Here is a 17063-nt window from a genome sequence, read left to right on the forward strand (position 1 = left end):
AGATGCTAATCAAATGCTCTCTCCTCAGCGGATTCTTGCCCTGGTTTTCATAGTGTCTTTCTCAGCAAGGGGTCGCACCCTGATTCTCACACCCTGGATTGAGGAGGACCTGAGTTCTCTGTCATCATCTGTCATCAGATGCTTGACACTTACCAGCTGTGTGACCCTAGGCAAGTCACTTAACACTCATTGCCCTGCTAAACAAACTGATGAATAAATAAATAAATAAATACATACATACATACATACATACATACATACATACATAGATAAATAGATAAATGGAAAATTGTTATATTTAAACCAGACTATTTTTCATTTTATTTTTTTTTCCTGGTTATTTTTGGTCAAAAGATATGAACAGGTAGTTTTCAGATGAAGAAATTAAAGCTATATATAGAGTCATATGAAAAAATGTTCTAAATCATTATTGAATAGATAAATGCAAATTAAAATAACTAAGTTACCACTTCACACCTATCAGATTGGCTAATATGACAAATAGAAAAATGTTAAATGTTGGAGATATGGTAAAATTGGACTATTAATGCATTGTTGGTGAAGTTGTGAACTGATCCAACATATATGGAGATCAATTTGGAACTATGCCCAAAGGGCTATAAATATGGGCATACCCTTTGAACTGGCAATCACACTACTAGGTCTGTATCCCAAAAAGATCATTAAAAAAAAGAAATTAAAAAAGACCCACATATACAAACATATTTTATAGCAGCTCTTTTTGTGGTAACAAAGAATTAGAAATTTAGGGGATGTCCATCTCCTCAATAGGGTAATGGTTGAACAAGTTGTTTTATATGAATGAAATGGAATATTATTATGCTGTAAGAAATGATGGAAACACATGAACTGATGCTGAGTGAAGTGAGCATAACCAAGGTAACCTTACACATAGCAACACCAACATTCTGCAATAGTCAACTGTGATAGACTTAGCTCTTCTAAGCAATACAATTATCTAAGACAATTCCTAAAGATTCATGATGGAAAATGGTCTCTACATCCATGAAAGCACACGCACATACACAAACACACACACACACACACACACACACACACACACACACACAAAAGCACTCTGATGAAAATAATTGCCTAAAAATTAGGATTGAACAAATGAAAGCTAGTGACTTTATGAGCAACCAAGACACAATAAAGCAAGTCCAAATGAATAAAAAAATAGAGGGCAATGTGAAATATCTTCTGGGAAAAACTGCTGACCTGGAAAATAGATATGGGAGAGATCATTTGAAAATTATTGGTCTACCTGAAAACCATGATCAAGGAAATAGATTAGACATCATCTTCAACGACATTCTCAGGGAAAATTGCCATCATATTCTAAAAGCAGAAGGTAAAATAGAAATTGAAAGAATCCATGGATGACCTCCAGAAAGAGATCCCAAAAGGAAAACTCCTAGATATATTATAGCCAAATTCCAGAGCTCTCAGGTGAAGGAGAAAATATTGCAAACTGCCAAAAAGAAGGAATTCAAGTACTGTGGAGCCCCAATCAGGATAGCACAAGATCTAGCAGCCTCTACATTAAAACATCAGAGGGCATGGAATATGATATTCCAGAGGGCAAAGGAATTGGGATTACAGCCAAGAATCACCTACCCAGCAAAACTGATCATAATATTTTATAGGAAAAACTGGGATTTTAATGAAAAAGAGGACTTCCAGAAATTTCTGATGAAAAGACTTGAACTGAATGGCAAATTTGACTTTCAAAAACAAGACCCTAGAGAACCATATGAAAATGGAGTTGGGGGACATACCTTGGGTCTTGCAGTGGATAACTGGCTTGTGTCTGAGGGTGGATTTTGGCTGGGATCCCCCTGGGTCCAGGATGGATGTTTTATCCACTGTGTCACCTAGCTGCCCCATGATGACATATTTAGGGTTAAATTGAGGGGTGAAGGGAAGGTACTGGGGAAGGTGGAAGGGCAGAGGTGAAATCCTACATGAAAGAGACAGTAAAAGGCTTATGTAGTGGCTGAAGAGATGGGGGAGGAGCAGGGCAGTAAATGAGTTTTATACTCATCAGAAAAGGCTCAAAGACCTTAAACTCATCAGAGTTGCCTCAAGGAGGGATTAGCACACACACCCAACTGGGTGGAGTAATCTATTTAATCTGGGTAGTAAACAAGCCTAAGACTCATCAGAATTGGCTCAGAGAACTCAATCTCATCAGAATTGGCTCAAGGAGGGAATAACATACACACTAAATTGGGTGGAGTATTCTATCTAACCCTACAGGAAAATAGGAGGGGAAGGGGATAAAGAGAGTGGGGCAGAAGAAGGAAGGGCAGATTGGGTGAGGGGACAGACAGTAGTAAATCTCTTTTGAAGAGGGATAAAATGAAAGAAGATGGATAATAGAATAAATATAATGGGGAAGGGAAGAGGATGAAAGGGAAACAGTTAACAATAATAATCAGGAAAAAGAGAAAAGGGAAAAATTGTACAAAAAATATTTATAGCAACTCTTTGTGGTTGCTAAGAATTGAGAGTCAAGGGAATGTCCATCAATTGAGGAATTACTAAAGAAGCTGTGTTATATCATTGTGTTGGAATGGTATGGTGCTATAGGAAATGACAAACAGGATGATCCCAGAAAAACCTGGAAAGACTCATGAACTAATTTATAGTAATGTGAGCAGAGCTGGGAGAACATTGTGCATAGTGATAGCAGTATTGTTCAATGAGCAATTGTGAATGACTTAACTACTCTCAGCAATGCAATGATCCAACACAATACCAAGGGACGAAGCTTACTATCCAACCCATAGAAAGAAATGATAAAAAGCACGCTTGTGGATTGTACATATATAACCTGGTTGCTGTCTTGTGGAAGGGGTAGAAAAGGGAGGGAGGGAGAAAAATTTGGAACTCTAAATCTTGTGAAAATGAATGTTGAAATCTACCCTTACATGTAATTGGAAAAAATAAAATAAATATTTATTGCTAATTTTTTTTTTAAAAAAAGGGAAATACTTCAAAAAAATAAACAAGGGGGCAGTTAGGTGGTGTAGTGGATAAAGCACTGGCCCTGGTTTCAGGAGGACCTGAGTTCAAATTTGGTCTCAGGCACTTGACACTAGTTGCGTGATACTGGGCAAATCACTTATTCCTCATTGCCTGCAAAACAAAAAACAAAAAACAAAAGACAAAAACAAACCCTACAAAAGAATAAAAAACAAAACAAAACAAACAGCTCAAAAGTAGAAACAGTATGATTCAATCTGCATTCCTAAATCACAGTTTTTTTTCTGGAAGTTGAGAATATTTTCTATTATGAAGTTCTTTGAAATTGTTTTGGACTATTGCATTGCTAAAAAGAGCCAAGTCTGTCACCATTGTTTATCACATAATGCTGCTGTTACTGTACACAATGTTCTCCTAGTTCTACTCCTCTCAGTCAGCATCAGTTTATGTAAGTCCTTCTAGGCCTTTTCTGCTCTCCCCCTGCTCATCATTACTTTTCACATTGATTTTTTTTTCTTGGTGAGGCAATTGGGGTTAAGTGACTTTCCCAGAATCACACACCTAATAAGTGTTTAGTGTACTCAGGTCCTCCTGAATCCAAGGCAAGTACTTTATCCACTGTGCAACCTAGTTGCCCCCCCCCACATTGTTTTTTTTTTAAGTGAGGCAATTGGGGTTAAGTGACTTGCCCAGGGTCACACAGCTAGTAAGTGTTAAGTGTCTGAGGCCAGATTTGAACCCAGGTACTCCTGACTCCAGGGCCGGGGCTCAATTCACTGCACTACCTAGCTGCCGCCCACATTGATTTTTTAAAATTTTGTGTTCTAAATTGTCTTCTTGCCCCCCTCCTCATCCCTCCCTATGAAATACAGCAATTCAATAAATCATACATGTGCAGTTATGTAAAATATTTTCTCGTTAGTGAGATTGTGAAAGAAAATAGACAAAATATCTTCAGAAAGAGGAGCTACCAAATAAAATTATACTTCAATCTGTATTTAGATATCATTACTTCTATCTCTGTTGATGGTTTGATTTTTCATATGTCCTGCTCATCATTTCTTTCATGGTTACTATTATTAACTTTATTACCCTCCATCTTAATCCTTCCCTTAGATATTTACTCTATTATCTATCTTCCTTCACACTATCTTTCCTTGAAAGTGTTTTGCTTCTTCCTGCCCCTCCCCCAATCTGCTCTTCCTTCTATTGATTCCCCTCCCCCTTATGCCCATCCCCTCCCACTTGCCCAATTCTGATGAAAGCTTGGCTCACTCACTTCCCCACTCCTTCATTATCTTGCCCTCTACTCCATAAGCTTTTTTAAAAAACATCTTTTATGTGAACAACTTTTCCCCAATCCACCTCTCCCTTTCCCTTTCTTGCCCCTTAACTCTATATTGAAGATGTCATCATGGGTCAGCTAGGTGACACTGTGGACAAAGCACCAGCCCTGGACCCAGGAAGCCCTGAGCCCAAATCTATCCCCAGACATAGGCCCCCCCATCCTGCCTGCTCCACAGAAAACAAGGATAAAAAAATGCTTTACAGATATTATCCCTTCATGTTAAATAGAAGAAGTTTAAAGTCACATAAGGAAGTCCCAGAAGATAGTGGTAACAGCCATTATTAAGACCTTGGATTGTGGACAGCATTTGCAGAGTATTCTTATCTTGGAGGGAAGGAGAAATGGCATTCTAGATGGGGGAAATGCATAAGGAAATTCATTGAATAAGACTTGAGAAAGCTATAGCCTCTAACAAGGCATACGTGAAGACATGGAAATGTGTATGGAGTGATTGGAGGGGAGCAGAATTATAATAAAATATTAGTTATTATGCTGTTTGTTTTCATGCCTGATTTCTGTCCCCAAATGAAGTTAAAGATATCCTTATCAATCTATTATTTCTGCACTACCAAGAACTATATCCCTTTGCAGATGATATGGTGGTATACTTACAGATTGCTAGAGTATCAACTAAAAAACTATGTGTAACAGTTAACAACTTTAGCAAAGTTACAGGTTATAAAGTAAATCCACATAAATGATCATCATTTCTATACATGACCAACAAAGCTCAGCAGCAAGAGACAGAAAGAGAAATTCCATTTAAATTAACTATATACAATATAAGATATTTGATAGTCTACCTGCCAAGACAAATCAAGGACCTCTATGAACACAATTACAAAACACTTTTCACACAAATAAAATCAGTTCTAAACAATTGGATGAGGTTTTCTTGAATTTGGAGGTAGAATTACAATAGATTGTTTAAAATGTCACCTGTAACATTAATTATGACAAATATACTCCTAGACAAATGACCAAAGCATTGTCTTTATTCATGTGTACTGTGAGAATTAGAGCACTACCAATATGCTGAGAGAGATACTGCAGGGAAGCTCTGCCATGAAAATTTCACCTTGGTAGCAGGGACAAGTTGAGGATGGAGAGTAGACAGATCTCATACTTTAATCCATGTGTTTCTCTTTACTAACCCCTAATATATTTTAATAAATACTTAATTACCAAAGATTGGTCTTATACATTTGTAATTTAAGGCAACCACTCATTAGATTTTAGACATCACAGCTAGAATTTTAGACCTTACAGTACACACTTATACAGATGTATGTATACAAATATGCATGAAGATGACTCTGTGTATACATGAATACACATATTGTGTGACCCAGAAAATTCCTTTGCTTCATAATGTCATAGTTATGTGTAAAAAGAGAGAACTGGACCCTCTTTCTTTTAATGTCCCTTCTAGCTCTAATTCTATGATCATATATAAACAAGTATATTTTGTTTATTAATGTAAATTTAAATTCAAAGCAACCTTCTTTCCATTTAATGGACTGCTTTTTCTAAACCTAAGAAAACCTTTCTTAACCAACTCCTTATATTCTTAATAATGACCAAAAAGTGGATATGCAAACACTTACAGTTTATCAAAGGACAATTAGGAAGATTTCTAAGATACCTGGGTGTAAACAATGGGGGTAAAGATTGGAAAACAGTATGATATATATATATATATATATATATATATATACCCCAATGGTCTCACCAAAATTTTTTTTTAAAAATAGAATTAAAAAATAGAATTTATATTATATACACACACACATATAATACAAATTATATATATATATATATATATTTTTTTTTTTCCTAAGTTATAGAAAATTTGTTTTGGTAAATGGTGTTCTTAATACTAATGGAATCCCAGGCTTAGCTATTATTTTTATCCCTATGTTCTTGATTATTGTGGTATATCTCTAGAAAAGGACATTAGGGGTTTTTTGTTTTGTTTTGTTTTGTTTTTTAAGGTAAACCAAACATTTTATTTTCCTTTAGTTTGGGAATTTTGGTAGGCAGATAGCTCTTTACATGGTCTTTGGAGAGGGTCTGGGGGTAGAACTTGCAGGTCTGAAGCAGGGTGTGGGTGTCCAATCCTTTTATGCCTCACGAGACTGATTACTCACTACCTTGCTGTGGATCAGGCAGCTCACACAGTCATGTAGTTTCACATACAGTTTGGGAATCACATAAGAGTCGAAAACATTGACCTCTGAGATGTCTCTGATGGCCATGGCTTCCCCGATGTTGTGGATGATGAACTTCTTGATGGCCTTGTCCTTGGGCACACAACAGGCACAGTTGGTGCAGTGGGATGGTCTACATATGGACACGGCACTTCTTGGAACACACGTTGTTCCTCCTCTTCTTGGTCATCTTGTAAGTCAGAAGCTGAAAAACCTTTTTTGGGGGGGGGTGGGGGAAGAGATGCAATAGGGTTAAGTGACTTTCCCAGAGTCACACAAGTAGTATCAAGTGTTTGAGATTGCATTTGAACTCAGGTCCTACTGAATCCAGGGCTGCTGCTTTATCTACTGTACCACTTAGCTGCCCCGACATTTGGAGTTTGTATGGTATGTGGGTGCTGCCCTTGGGCAACTTGTATGACTTTGAGCCCTGTGTAGATACATTTAGGGCACAAAGAATATCTAAGAGGGAGAACTAAACAATGATAATACATGCTAAAGATGTACTTTGGAAACAATATATCTGACCCCTCCTAAACTCAGTTTCCCTATCAATTGTGAAGATTTCTCAGCAGTGATCATTTTCACCACAGCAAACAATAGATAATTTATGGTTAATATTGAATTTTGAAGTACTAGCCTTTGAGATGTTCTCATTTTCAAAAGCTGGTAGAAAAATGTATGAATTACTTTGATCTGAATTTTAAATATATGTTATAGTTGGAGAATTCTATCAAAGACATAAGGAATTCCATTGATTCTATTACATTCTGTGGCAATGAACTGCCTTGGAAAGTTTTCTGAGAGAGTTTCAGGTTTTGCATTTTCTGAAAAGTTTCTTCTCCATGGTAAATAGTTATACTAATGTGTGTATACACATACACATCCATACACACAAATATATCTATAGATCTATGTATCTGCTCAAGCACCTTGTTTGGCAAAAATAAGGCCTATTAAAGAAGAATATTGGTTTGTGTAAGATTGTTTGTGGTCAGATTAAGTATTCTACAGGTTTATTAGAAACTCACTGAGCACCTATTCCAGATTTTCTGTCATTTCTATTTAGCTTGGGAAATTTAATTTCTGAAGAATAAGTTACAACATGCATGAGGATCTAATGATAGTAAAGTAAATGGCAGAAAATCAATCCCAGGATCCCCTTGGTTTACTTGTTATATAAATAAGGAAACAACGCACTGTGACTTTAGAATGGCTAGTAGAGTCATGAGAAACAGTTTCAAATTCAATCACTTCAAATAATCAATCTTAAAACATTAGTGCATGAAATCCACTTTAAAATATTATTCAAAAGGGCTATTTGAATTTCTATTTAATATATCCTGGGTATAAAGAATATGTTTTTGAAAAAAAAATCCAAAACACTTTCATATTTTAAAAGCAACATATATGTATACATAAATATACATATACATCTATATAGATACATGCATATATACATGTGCTATAATATAGGTTTATTAACATACACATGCATGTGTGTATGTACGTGTGTATACATGCATACACAAACACACATATACATGCACAAACATGCACATGTGCATACATTTCTAATTAACTTTTCAAATCTTGAATCAAAGATTCCTGGAATCAAGAAAACTAATGCCCCCTGGATAGAGAAGAGTGTGCGTATATATAAATATATATATATATATATATATATATATATATATATATATATATACACATATATATGTATGTATGTATGTATGTATGTATATGTATATGTATATGTATGTGTGTGTGTATGTGTGTGTTTATGTACCTTAGAATAAGAAAAAAAGACTGTTGTATCGGCATACAAGAGAACTATTGGTGGTTGGGGATAGGAAGAGGGCCTAAAAATATTATTGCTATAAAATTCCACCATTTCAAAGGAATACTCAGAGAAATTGAGTGATTTACTCTGGGTTACAAAGTGTTCTGAACTTGATTACTAAACTTCATAAAACATAATGCTACAGTTAAAAAGCTAAGATGATTTTACCACAAAAGCTTCTATTTTTAACAAAATGCCTTATGAATCCAAATATTGCTTGATGTGAAAATTGTTTCATGGATGAAATTCAGAACTTTTCAAGTTGTATTTATCCTATATGAAAGTAACAATCTTTGGCTAGTCATGATTTCATCAATGTGGAAATTCCTCCACCAAAGTAGATTTAATCTCTTCTAGAACGCCCCCTCTTTTATATCATAAAAGTATTTTATAATTTTCTAGTTACATGTAGAGATAGTTTCCAATATTTGTTTTCCTAAGATTTCTAGTTTCAAATTTTTCTCTCTCCATCCCCTCCCACTCCCCTCCCCAAGACAGCAATCAATCTGATCTAGGTTATATATTTACAGACACATTAAACATATTTGCACAACAGTCATATTATGAAAGAAGAACCAGAGCAAAAGGGGAAAGCCTCAAAAAAGAAAAAGAAATAAAAAAGTAGAAATAGTATGGTTCATTCTGAATCCAGACTCCACAGTTTTGTTTTGTTTTGTTTTCTTCTAGATTTGGAGAGCATTTTCCAGCATGTTTGTAACAATTGAAATGACTCTACCTGCTGGACACTTTCTGTAGGAAAGCTCCACCATGAGGAGAAGGCCTCTGAGGGCAAGGCCATGTGGCTTTTCTTTGGCATCAGGAAGTGACATTTGCTTGTGGGAGGAAGAGGGGGTGAGGCTGATGCTCTGTCTCATTCACCAAGACTCTCAGGGAGAATGAAGCAGAACTGTAGCTCCCCAAGTTAGATAGATGAATCTAGGTCTTTCTCTCTTTACCAAATTCTTATTCTCCTTAATAAATGTTTAAGTCTAAACTCTGGCTAAAGCTTATAATTTATTGGTGACCACTCATTAGATTTTAGATAGTATAGCTAGAATTTTAGCCCCTTACAGCTGGTGACCATGAAGGGACTAAAATTCTAGCCCCTTACAAGTCCCTTGGAATTATCTTGGACCACTGTATTAATGAGAAGAGTCAAGTCTATAACAGTTGATCGATACAGAATATTGTTGATATTGTATACAATATTCTCCTGGTTCTGCTCATCTCACTCAGCATCAGTTCATGTAAGTCCTTCCAAGTTCCTATGAAATCTGCCTGCTCATCATTTCTTGCAGCATAATAGTATTCCATTACATTTATGTACCACAACTTTTTCAGCCATTCCAAAATTGATGGGTATCCCCTCAGTTTCCAATTCCTTGCCACCATAAAAAGAGCAGCTATAAATATTTTTTTGTATATGTGGGTCCTTTTCCCTTTTTTATGATCTCCCTGGGAAAAAAAGACCTAATAGCGATATTGCTGGGTCAAAGGGTGTGCAAAGCTTTACAGTCCTTTGGGCATAATTCCAAATTGCTCTCCAGAATTGTTGGATCAGTTCACCCTTCCAACAACAATGCATTAGTGTTCCAATTTTTCCACAGTTTCTCCAACATTTATTATTCTCCTTTTTTGTCATATTAGCTAATCTGATAGGTGTCAGAGTATAGATAGCTTTGATTTCTTCATCAGAAAACTGCCTGTTCATATCCTTTGACCATTTCTCATGTGGGAAATTACTTGGATTCTTAGAAATTTGATTTAGTTTCAATATATTTTAGAAATGAGGCCTTTATCAGAAATACTGGCTACAAAAATTGTTAACCAGCTTTCTGCCTCCCTTCTAATTTTGGATGCATTACTTCTGTTTGTACAAAACATTTTTAATTTAATGTAATCAAAGTCATCCATTTTGCATTTCATGATATTCTCTCTTATTTGGTCATAAACTGCTCTCCTTTTGAAAGGTCTGAGAACTAAACTATTCCCTCCTCACCTAATTTACCTATGGTATCACCTCTTATGTCTAAATCAGGTGCCCATTTTTGTTGGCCTATTCCTAGTTTCTGCCATACTCTCTTCCAATTTTCCCAGCAGTTTTTGCCAAATACTGAGTTCTTATCCCAGAAGCTGGAGTCTTTGGGTTTATCAAACACTACATTAGTAAAGTCATTTACTACTGTGTCTCCTGTGCCTAACCTATTCAATTGCTCCTCCACTCTATTTATTAGCCTGTACCAGATAGTTTTGATGACTGCCACTTTATAGGAAAGCTCCAGATTTGGTACAGCGAGCCCACCTTCCTGTGTATGTTTTTTTCATTAATTCCCTCGATATTCTTGAACATTTGTTTTTCCAGATGAATTTTGTTATTATTTTTTTCCAACTCACTGAATAAGTAAATTAATTTAGGTAGAATTGTCATTTTTATTATATTAGCTGGCCTATCCATGAGCAACTGATATTATGTAGATCTGATTTGATTTGTGTGAAAAGTGTTTTGTAATTTGGTTCATATAGTTCCTGGGTTTGTCTTGGCAAGTATACTCCCAAGTATTTTGCATTGTTTACCATTAACTTAAGTGGAATTTCTCTTTCTATTTTTTGCTGCTGAGCTTTGTGGGTCATGTATAGAAATGTTTATGATTTATGTGGGTTTATTTTATATCCTGCTACTTTGCTGAAGTTGTTAATTGCTTCAAGTAGTTTTTTTAGTTGATTCTTTAAGATTCTCTAAGTATACCATCATTTCATCTGCAAAGAGTGATAATTTTGTTTCTGCCTTGCCTATTCTAATTCCTTAATTCCTTTTTTTCTCTGATTGCTAACCCTAACATTTCTAGTACAAAATTAAATGATAGAGGTGATAATGGACATCCCTACTTCACCCCAGATCTTACTGGGAATGCCTCTAATTTATCGCCATTACATATAATGTTTCCTGATTGTTTTAGGTAGATACTGCTTATTATTTTAAGGAAAGCCCCACCTATTCCTATGCTCTTTAGTGTTTTGAAAAGGAATGAGTGATATATATTGTCAAAATATTTTTCTGGGCAATTTGCATTTTTGTAAATATTTCTCCATTTCATTTAGATTGTCAAATTTATTGGCATACAGTTGGAAAAAAGAGTTTCTAATTATTGCTTTAATTTCCAATTCATTGGCAGTGAATTCACCCATTTCTTTTTTGTTACTGGTAAATTGGTTTTCTTCTTTTGTTATTAAATCTAATTAATCAAAGGATTATTTATTTTATTTTTTCATCAAACAAGCTTTTAGGTTTATTGATTAATTCTATAGTTTTCTTGCTTCCAATTCTCCTTTGATTTCTATGACTTATAATTTAGCATTTAGTTTGGGATTTTTAATTTGTTCTTTTTCTAGCCTACTTCATTGATCTCCTCTTTCTATTTTTCATTGATGTAAGCATTTAGATATATAAAATTTGCCCTAAATACTGCTTTGGCTGTATCCCATAGGTTTTGGTATGTTGTCTATTTATTGTCATTCTCTTGGATGAAGTTATTGATTGTTTTTGTGATTTTGTGGTTTGAACCACTCATTCTTTTTGTTTTGTTTTGTTTTGTTTTTGTTTTTGGGGGCACAAGGGTTAAGTGACTTGCCCAGTGTCACACAGCTAGTAAGTGTCAAGTGTCTGAGGCAAGATTTGAACTCAGGTCTTCCTGAATCTAGGGCTGGTGCTTTATCCACTGTACCACCTAGATGCCCCTACCCACTCATTCTTTAGAATGATATTATTTAGTTTCTAATTAATTTTCAGTATCCCTTTCCATGGATCTTTATTACATACAATTTTTATTGCATCATGATCTGAGAAGGATGGATTTATGATTTCTTCCTTTCTACATTTGACTGTGAGTTTTTTGTTTCCTGATACATGGTCAGTTTTTGAATATATGCCATCTATCCCCATTCAATTTTCTCCATACATATATCATATCTAAATTTTCTAACATTCTATTCGCCTCTTTAACTTCTTTGTTATTTATTTTGTGGCTAAACTTATCTATTTCTGATAGAGGAAGATTCAGATCCCCCATTAGTATATTTTTTCTGTCTATTTCCTCTAGTAACTCATTTAACTTCTCTTCTAAGAATTTGGATGCGATACCATTTGGGACATACATGTTTAGTATTGATATTACTTCATTATCTATCATAACTTTTAGCAAAATGTAGTTTCCTTCCTTTTCTCTTTTAATTAGATCTATTTTTGCCTCTTTTGCCTGAGATAAAGATTGCTACCCCTGCTTTTTTTTACTTCAACTGAAGCATAATATATTTTGCTCCAACCTTTTACCTTCACTCTGTGTGTATCTCTCTGCTTCAAATGTCTTTCTTGTAAACAGCATGTTGTACGATTCTGATTTTTAATCCACTTTGGTATTCCCTTACATTTTATGGCAGTGTTCATCCCATTCCATTTCACAGTTATTATTACTGTTTATTTCCCTCCTTCTATTTCCCTCCTTTGTATTTTTCCCCTTCTTTCTCCCTATTCCTTCTTACCAGCCTTTTGTTTCTGACCCATTTCTTCCCAACTGCCCTCCCTTTTTATGAGCCCCTCCCTGTTTTCTTTACCCTTTTTACCCCTCCTTCTGCTCTCTCTTTTTATGAGCCCCTTTCTGTTTTCTTTACCCTTTTTAGCCCATCTTCTTCTCTCCCTTCTTTCCATCCCCTGCTTTTCCCCTTAACCTTTTACTTCCCTAAAGAATAAGCTACATTTCTTTGTCCAAATGAGCATATATGTTATTCCTTCCCTGAACCAAATCCAATTAGAGTAAGGTTGAAACAGTGCTCACCTCTCCCTTCCTTCCCTCTATTGTATTGGGATTTTTTGTGCTTCTTCATGTGATATAATTAACCCCATTCCACATCCCCTTTCCTCTTCTCCACGTATATTCTTTTACCCACTGCTTAATTTTCTTTATATCATCACATCAAAGACAATTTATATTTATACCCTGTATTTATACTCCTTCTGTCTGCCCCAATAGAGGTACAGTTCTGAAGAGTTATAGGAATTATCTTCCTGTGAAGGGATGTAAACATTTTAACCTTATTGAATAATTTTTCCCCTGTTTACCTTTTCATACTTCTCTTGAGTCTTTTATATTAAGATCACATTTTCTATTCAGATCTGTTCTTTTCATCAGGAAACCTTGAAAACGCTCTATTTTGTTGAATATCCATCTTTTTCCCTGAAAGAGAATGCTCAGTTTGGCTGAGTAGTTGATTTTTGTTGCAATCCAGACTCCTTTGCCTTCATGAATATCATATTCTAAGCCTTGTGATCCTTTAATGTTGAAACTGCCAGGTCCTGTGCAATCCTGACTGTGGCTCTATGATATTTAAATTACTTCTTTCTGGCTGCTTCGAGTATTTTCTTCTTCACCTGATAATTCTGGAATTTGGCTACAATATTCCTTGGAGTTTTCCTTTCAGTGTTTCTTTCAGGAGGTAATCGGTGATTCTTTCAATGACAATTTTTATCCTCTGATTCTACAATAACAGGGGAGTTGTCCTTGATAATTTCCTAAATTATGGTGTCTAGCCTTTTTTCTGATCATGACTTTCCGCTAGTCCAACAATTCTCAAATTGTCTCTCCTGGATTTATTTTCAAGGTCAGTTGTCTTTTCAATGAGGTTTTCACATTTTCTTCTATTTTTTCCATTCTTTTGATTCTGTTTGACTGATTTCTGGTGTCTCTTGGAGTCATTAGCTTCCATCTCTCCAATTTGAATTTTTAAGGCATTGTTTTCTTCAGTAAGCTTTTGCACTTCCTTTTCCATTTGAGCAAATGAATTTTTTAAGGAATTGTTTTCTTCAGTCAATCTCTGTACTTCCTTTTCCAAGCTGTTGATTCTTTTTTCATAATTTTCTTGTGTAGCTTTCATTTCTCTCCCCATTTCTTCTTCTACCTCTCTCAATTGATTTTAAAAATCCTTTTCTTGCTCTTCCAAGAAGGCTTTTTTGGTCTTGCGACCAATTAATCTCCACTCTTGAGGCTTTACATGTAGACAATTTGAGAGTATCATCCTCCTCTGAGTTTGTGTTTTGTTCTTCCCTGGAGACACAGAAGCTCTGAATGGTAAGAGCCCTTTTCTGTTTCTTACTCATGTTGTGGTTTATTTTTTAAAGTTGAGGTCAGCTCCTGGGGCACAAGAGTCTCTGTTTCAAGCTTCTTATGCTGGGGGATAGGGGCTGTTTCACTGGCTTTCTACTCTGAGGATTTTGTGGCATGTGGATTCCTCACTGCCCTGGGCTTGCTCCCTGTGCTTGCTCCAGGCTCTGGGATGGCCCTGCCCAGTCATGCCTGTCCTGTGGGTGGCCCTTCAGCTGGCAGCCTGCCCCCACAATTGGACTGCTGTGCCACAAGCTTGCTGAGCCAGTATCAAGGGACCTCAGTTGTTCTGCTGTGGCCAAGAGCTTCCTGCTGACTTGCCCAGACCTCCTCTGTCCTGTGCTGCTCTGTGCTGAGCTGGGCTGTGCTCCTCTTTTGCCTGAGTGAGGTTGATCTTTCCTGAAATCTTCAAAATTATCTCAAGTTGGAAGATTGTGTCTCTTTGTCTTTTGTAGGTTCTGTAGTTTCAGAATCCATTTAGAGGCTTCATGTAATCTTTTTTTTGAGTGAACCTCAGGAAAGCTCAGGCAACTTGCTGGCTTCTCTCTGCCACCTTGACTCTGCCCCAGAATGTTCCCTCTTGTGCAACTATTATTTTATGTTTTTCCATAAATTGTCCACAGAAAATTCTCCTTTTGCCTGGAGCCTATGGTACAGTGAAATGTGCAATGGATCTGAAGTATAAAACATGTGTTAAAATATATCTTATGCCATTTTCTTTATCTTCTTGGGTCTGATCATCATTTATTTGATATATGTGCTTCTATTTTACCCATTTTATATATTTGAAAACTAAATATCGGATAAGTCCTATAATCAGAGACATAGATTGTAAGTTTTCTGAGGTGAGATTTTAATCCATTTTTATTGATTCTATGCCTATGAATATCCATTGTAATGCCTCAACTGTCTGTCTCTCTTTCTTCACAAATCTGTGTGTCATTTTTGTGCAAGGGCCATGCTAATCTTCTCTGTATCGTTCCAATTTTAGTATATGTGCTGCCAAAGCTCACTCTCTCTCTCTCTCTCTCTCTCTCTCTCTCTCTCGCTCTCGCTCTCTCTCTCTCTCTCCTTCATAAAGGAACCTAATGTACTCAATTTGAAGACTTAAGAATCAAAGGAATTCTACCTAATATACATTATACCATTTTGCAAAATGTAAAAGAATGTAGATGCTTCTTAATTTTGCTTGTGTTCATTAATAGTAATACCTCAAGTATCTGTGGTGTGAATAATTTTCCACCAATGAATATCAAAAGAAGTTTGTGTCATATTAGATCATAAATATTTTTCCTACGTGCCCAAACTACTGGTAAGGTTCTCTAAATATAGAGAAACAACAGACTTCAAATCTGTGGCTGGGTTCATACTAATAGTCTTCCCATTATGGTATATAGTAGGATCTGCTAGAGTGTATAGTTCAACAATACCTAAAATCCCAGGATCACCTCTATACCACAATGAATTATCATAAATAGAATTGTTCATGTAAGAATAATGATTAATATAAAGATAGAAACAGCTGTTTATATATGATTATATATGTAATTATATCTCTATTTCTCCATCTCTATCTATCTATCATGTATTTATGTATCTATCTAATTTATATAGACCTTGATTCCCTATGAGGATTGTGGTGTGCATAGTATTATCTCTAATTGGCTTTGTCTCTTAGAGGTGCAATGACTCCATTTTCTTGAACCAAAAATAAGGACACAATGTTTTTCATATTCTTATTAAATGTGTACTTTTTTTAACTTTTGAAATCAGGTCTGTCCTAAAAGTCTACTATTAAGATTTACTGTACCTATAAGCTGATTCAGTTTTAAATCAATATTAGGATTCTGGGCCCTACTTATTGTTTGTTTGTTTGTTTTTGCGGGGCAATGGGGGTTAAGTGACTTTCCCAGGGTCACACAGCTAGTAAGTGTCTGAGGCCAGATTTGAACTCAGGTACTCCTGAATCCAGGGTCGGTGCTTTATCCACTGCGCCACCTAGCCGTCCCCTGGGCCCTACTTATTATAGCTCTTCAGACCTCATCTGGAGAGGGTCCATCACATCCATTAGCTCTCACAGACCTTTTCTCTGTCTCCTTTTGAAAAGACCAAGATGTATTGTTAGGTCCAAAGCCACCCTCTCAACCATTTTCATGAAAATATTTCCAGCTCCCCTGAAAAACATCATACATGCTTCCAAGGCCAAGTGAATGGGTTAATTGAACAAATCTTTCTAGATCAACCATCATGATATAGTAAAAAAAGAATAAGGTATTTGAACTTAAAAACAAACAAAAAAGCACCTCTGGATTCATTTTCCAGCTTTGCTATTTGTGTGTCCTTAAGCAAGTCACCTAATATTTTGGGGGCCTTAACTCCTTCATATGTAAAATTAAGACCCCCTACATCTCTTTTTTTTGGTTTGTTTTTTGTTTTTTGTGGGGCAATTGTGGTTAAGTGACTTGCCCAAGGTCACACAGCTAGTAAGTGTCAAGTGT

The 17063-nt window shown here is 35.8% G+C and overlaps 1 non-coding gene across 1 annotated transcript; it reads right to left on the minus strand.

Annotated features, from left to right (window-relative positions):
* Positions 1-15473: 15473 nt before the first annotated feature.
* LOC122737627 lies at positions 15474-15576 on the minus strand. The gene has a single exon (XR_006354443.1). It is a non-coding gene; the product is annotated as a U6 spliceosomal RNA (small nuclear RNA).
* Positions 15577-17063: the final 1487 nt, after the last annotated feature.

Source organism: Dromiciops gliroides, chromosome 1, assembly GCF_019393635.1.
Source record: "Dromiciops gliroides isolate mDroGli1 chromosome 1, mDroGli1.pri, whole genome shotgun sequence".
NCBI classification, from domain to species: domain Eukaryota; kingdom Metazoa; phylum Chordata; class Mammalia; order Microbiotheria; family Microbiotheriidae; genus Dromiciops; species Dromiciops gliroides.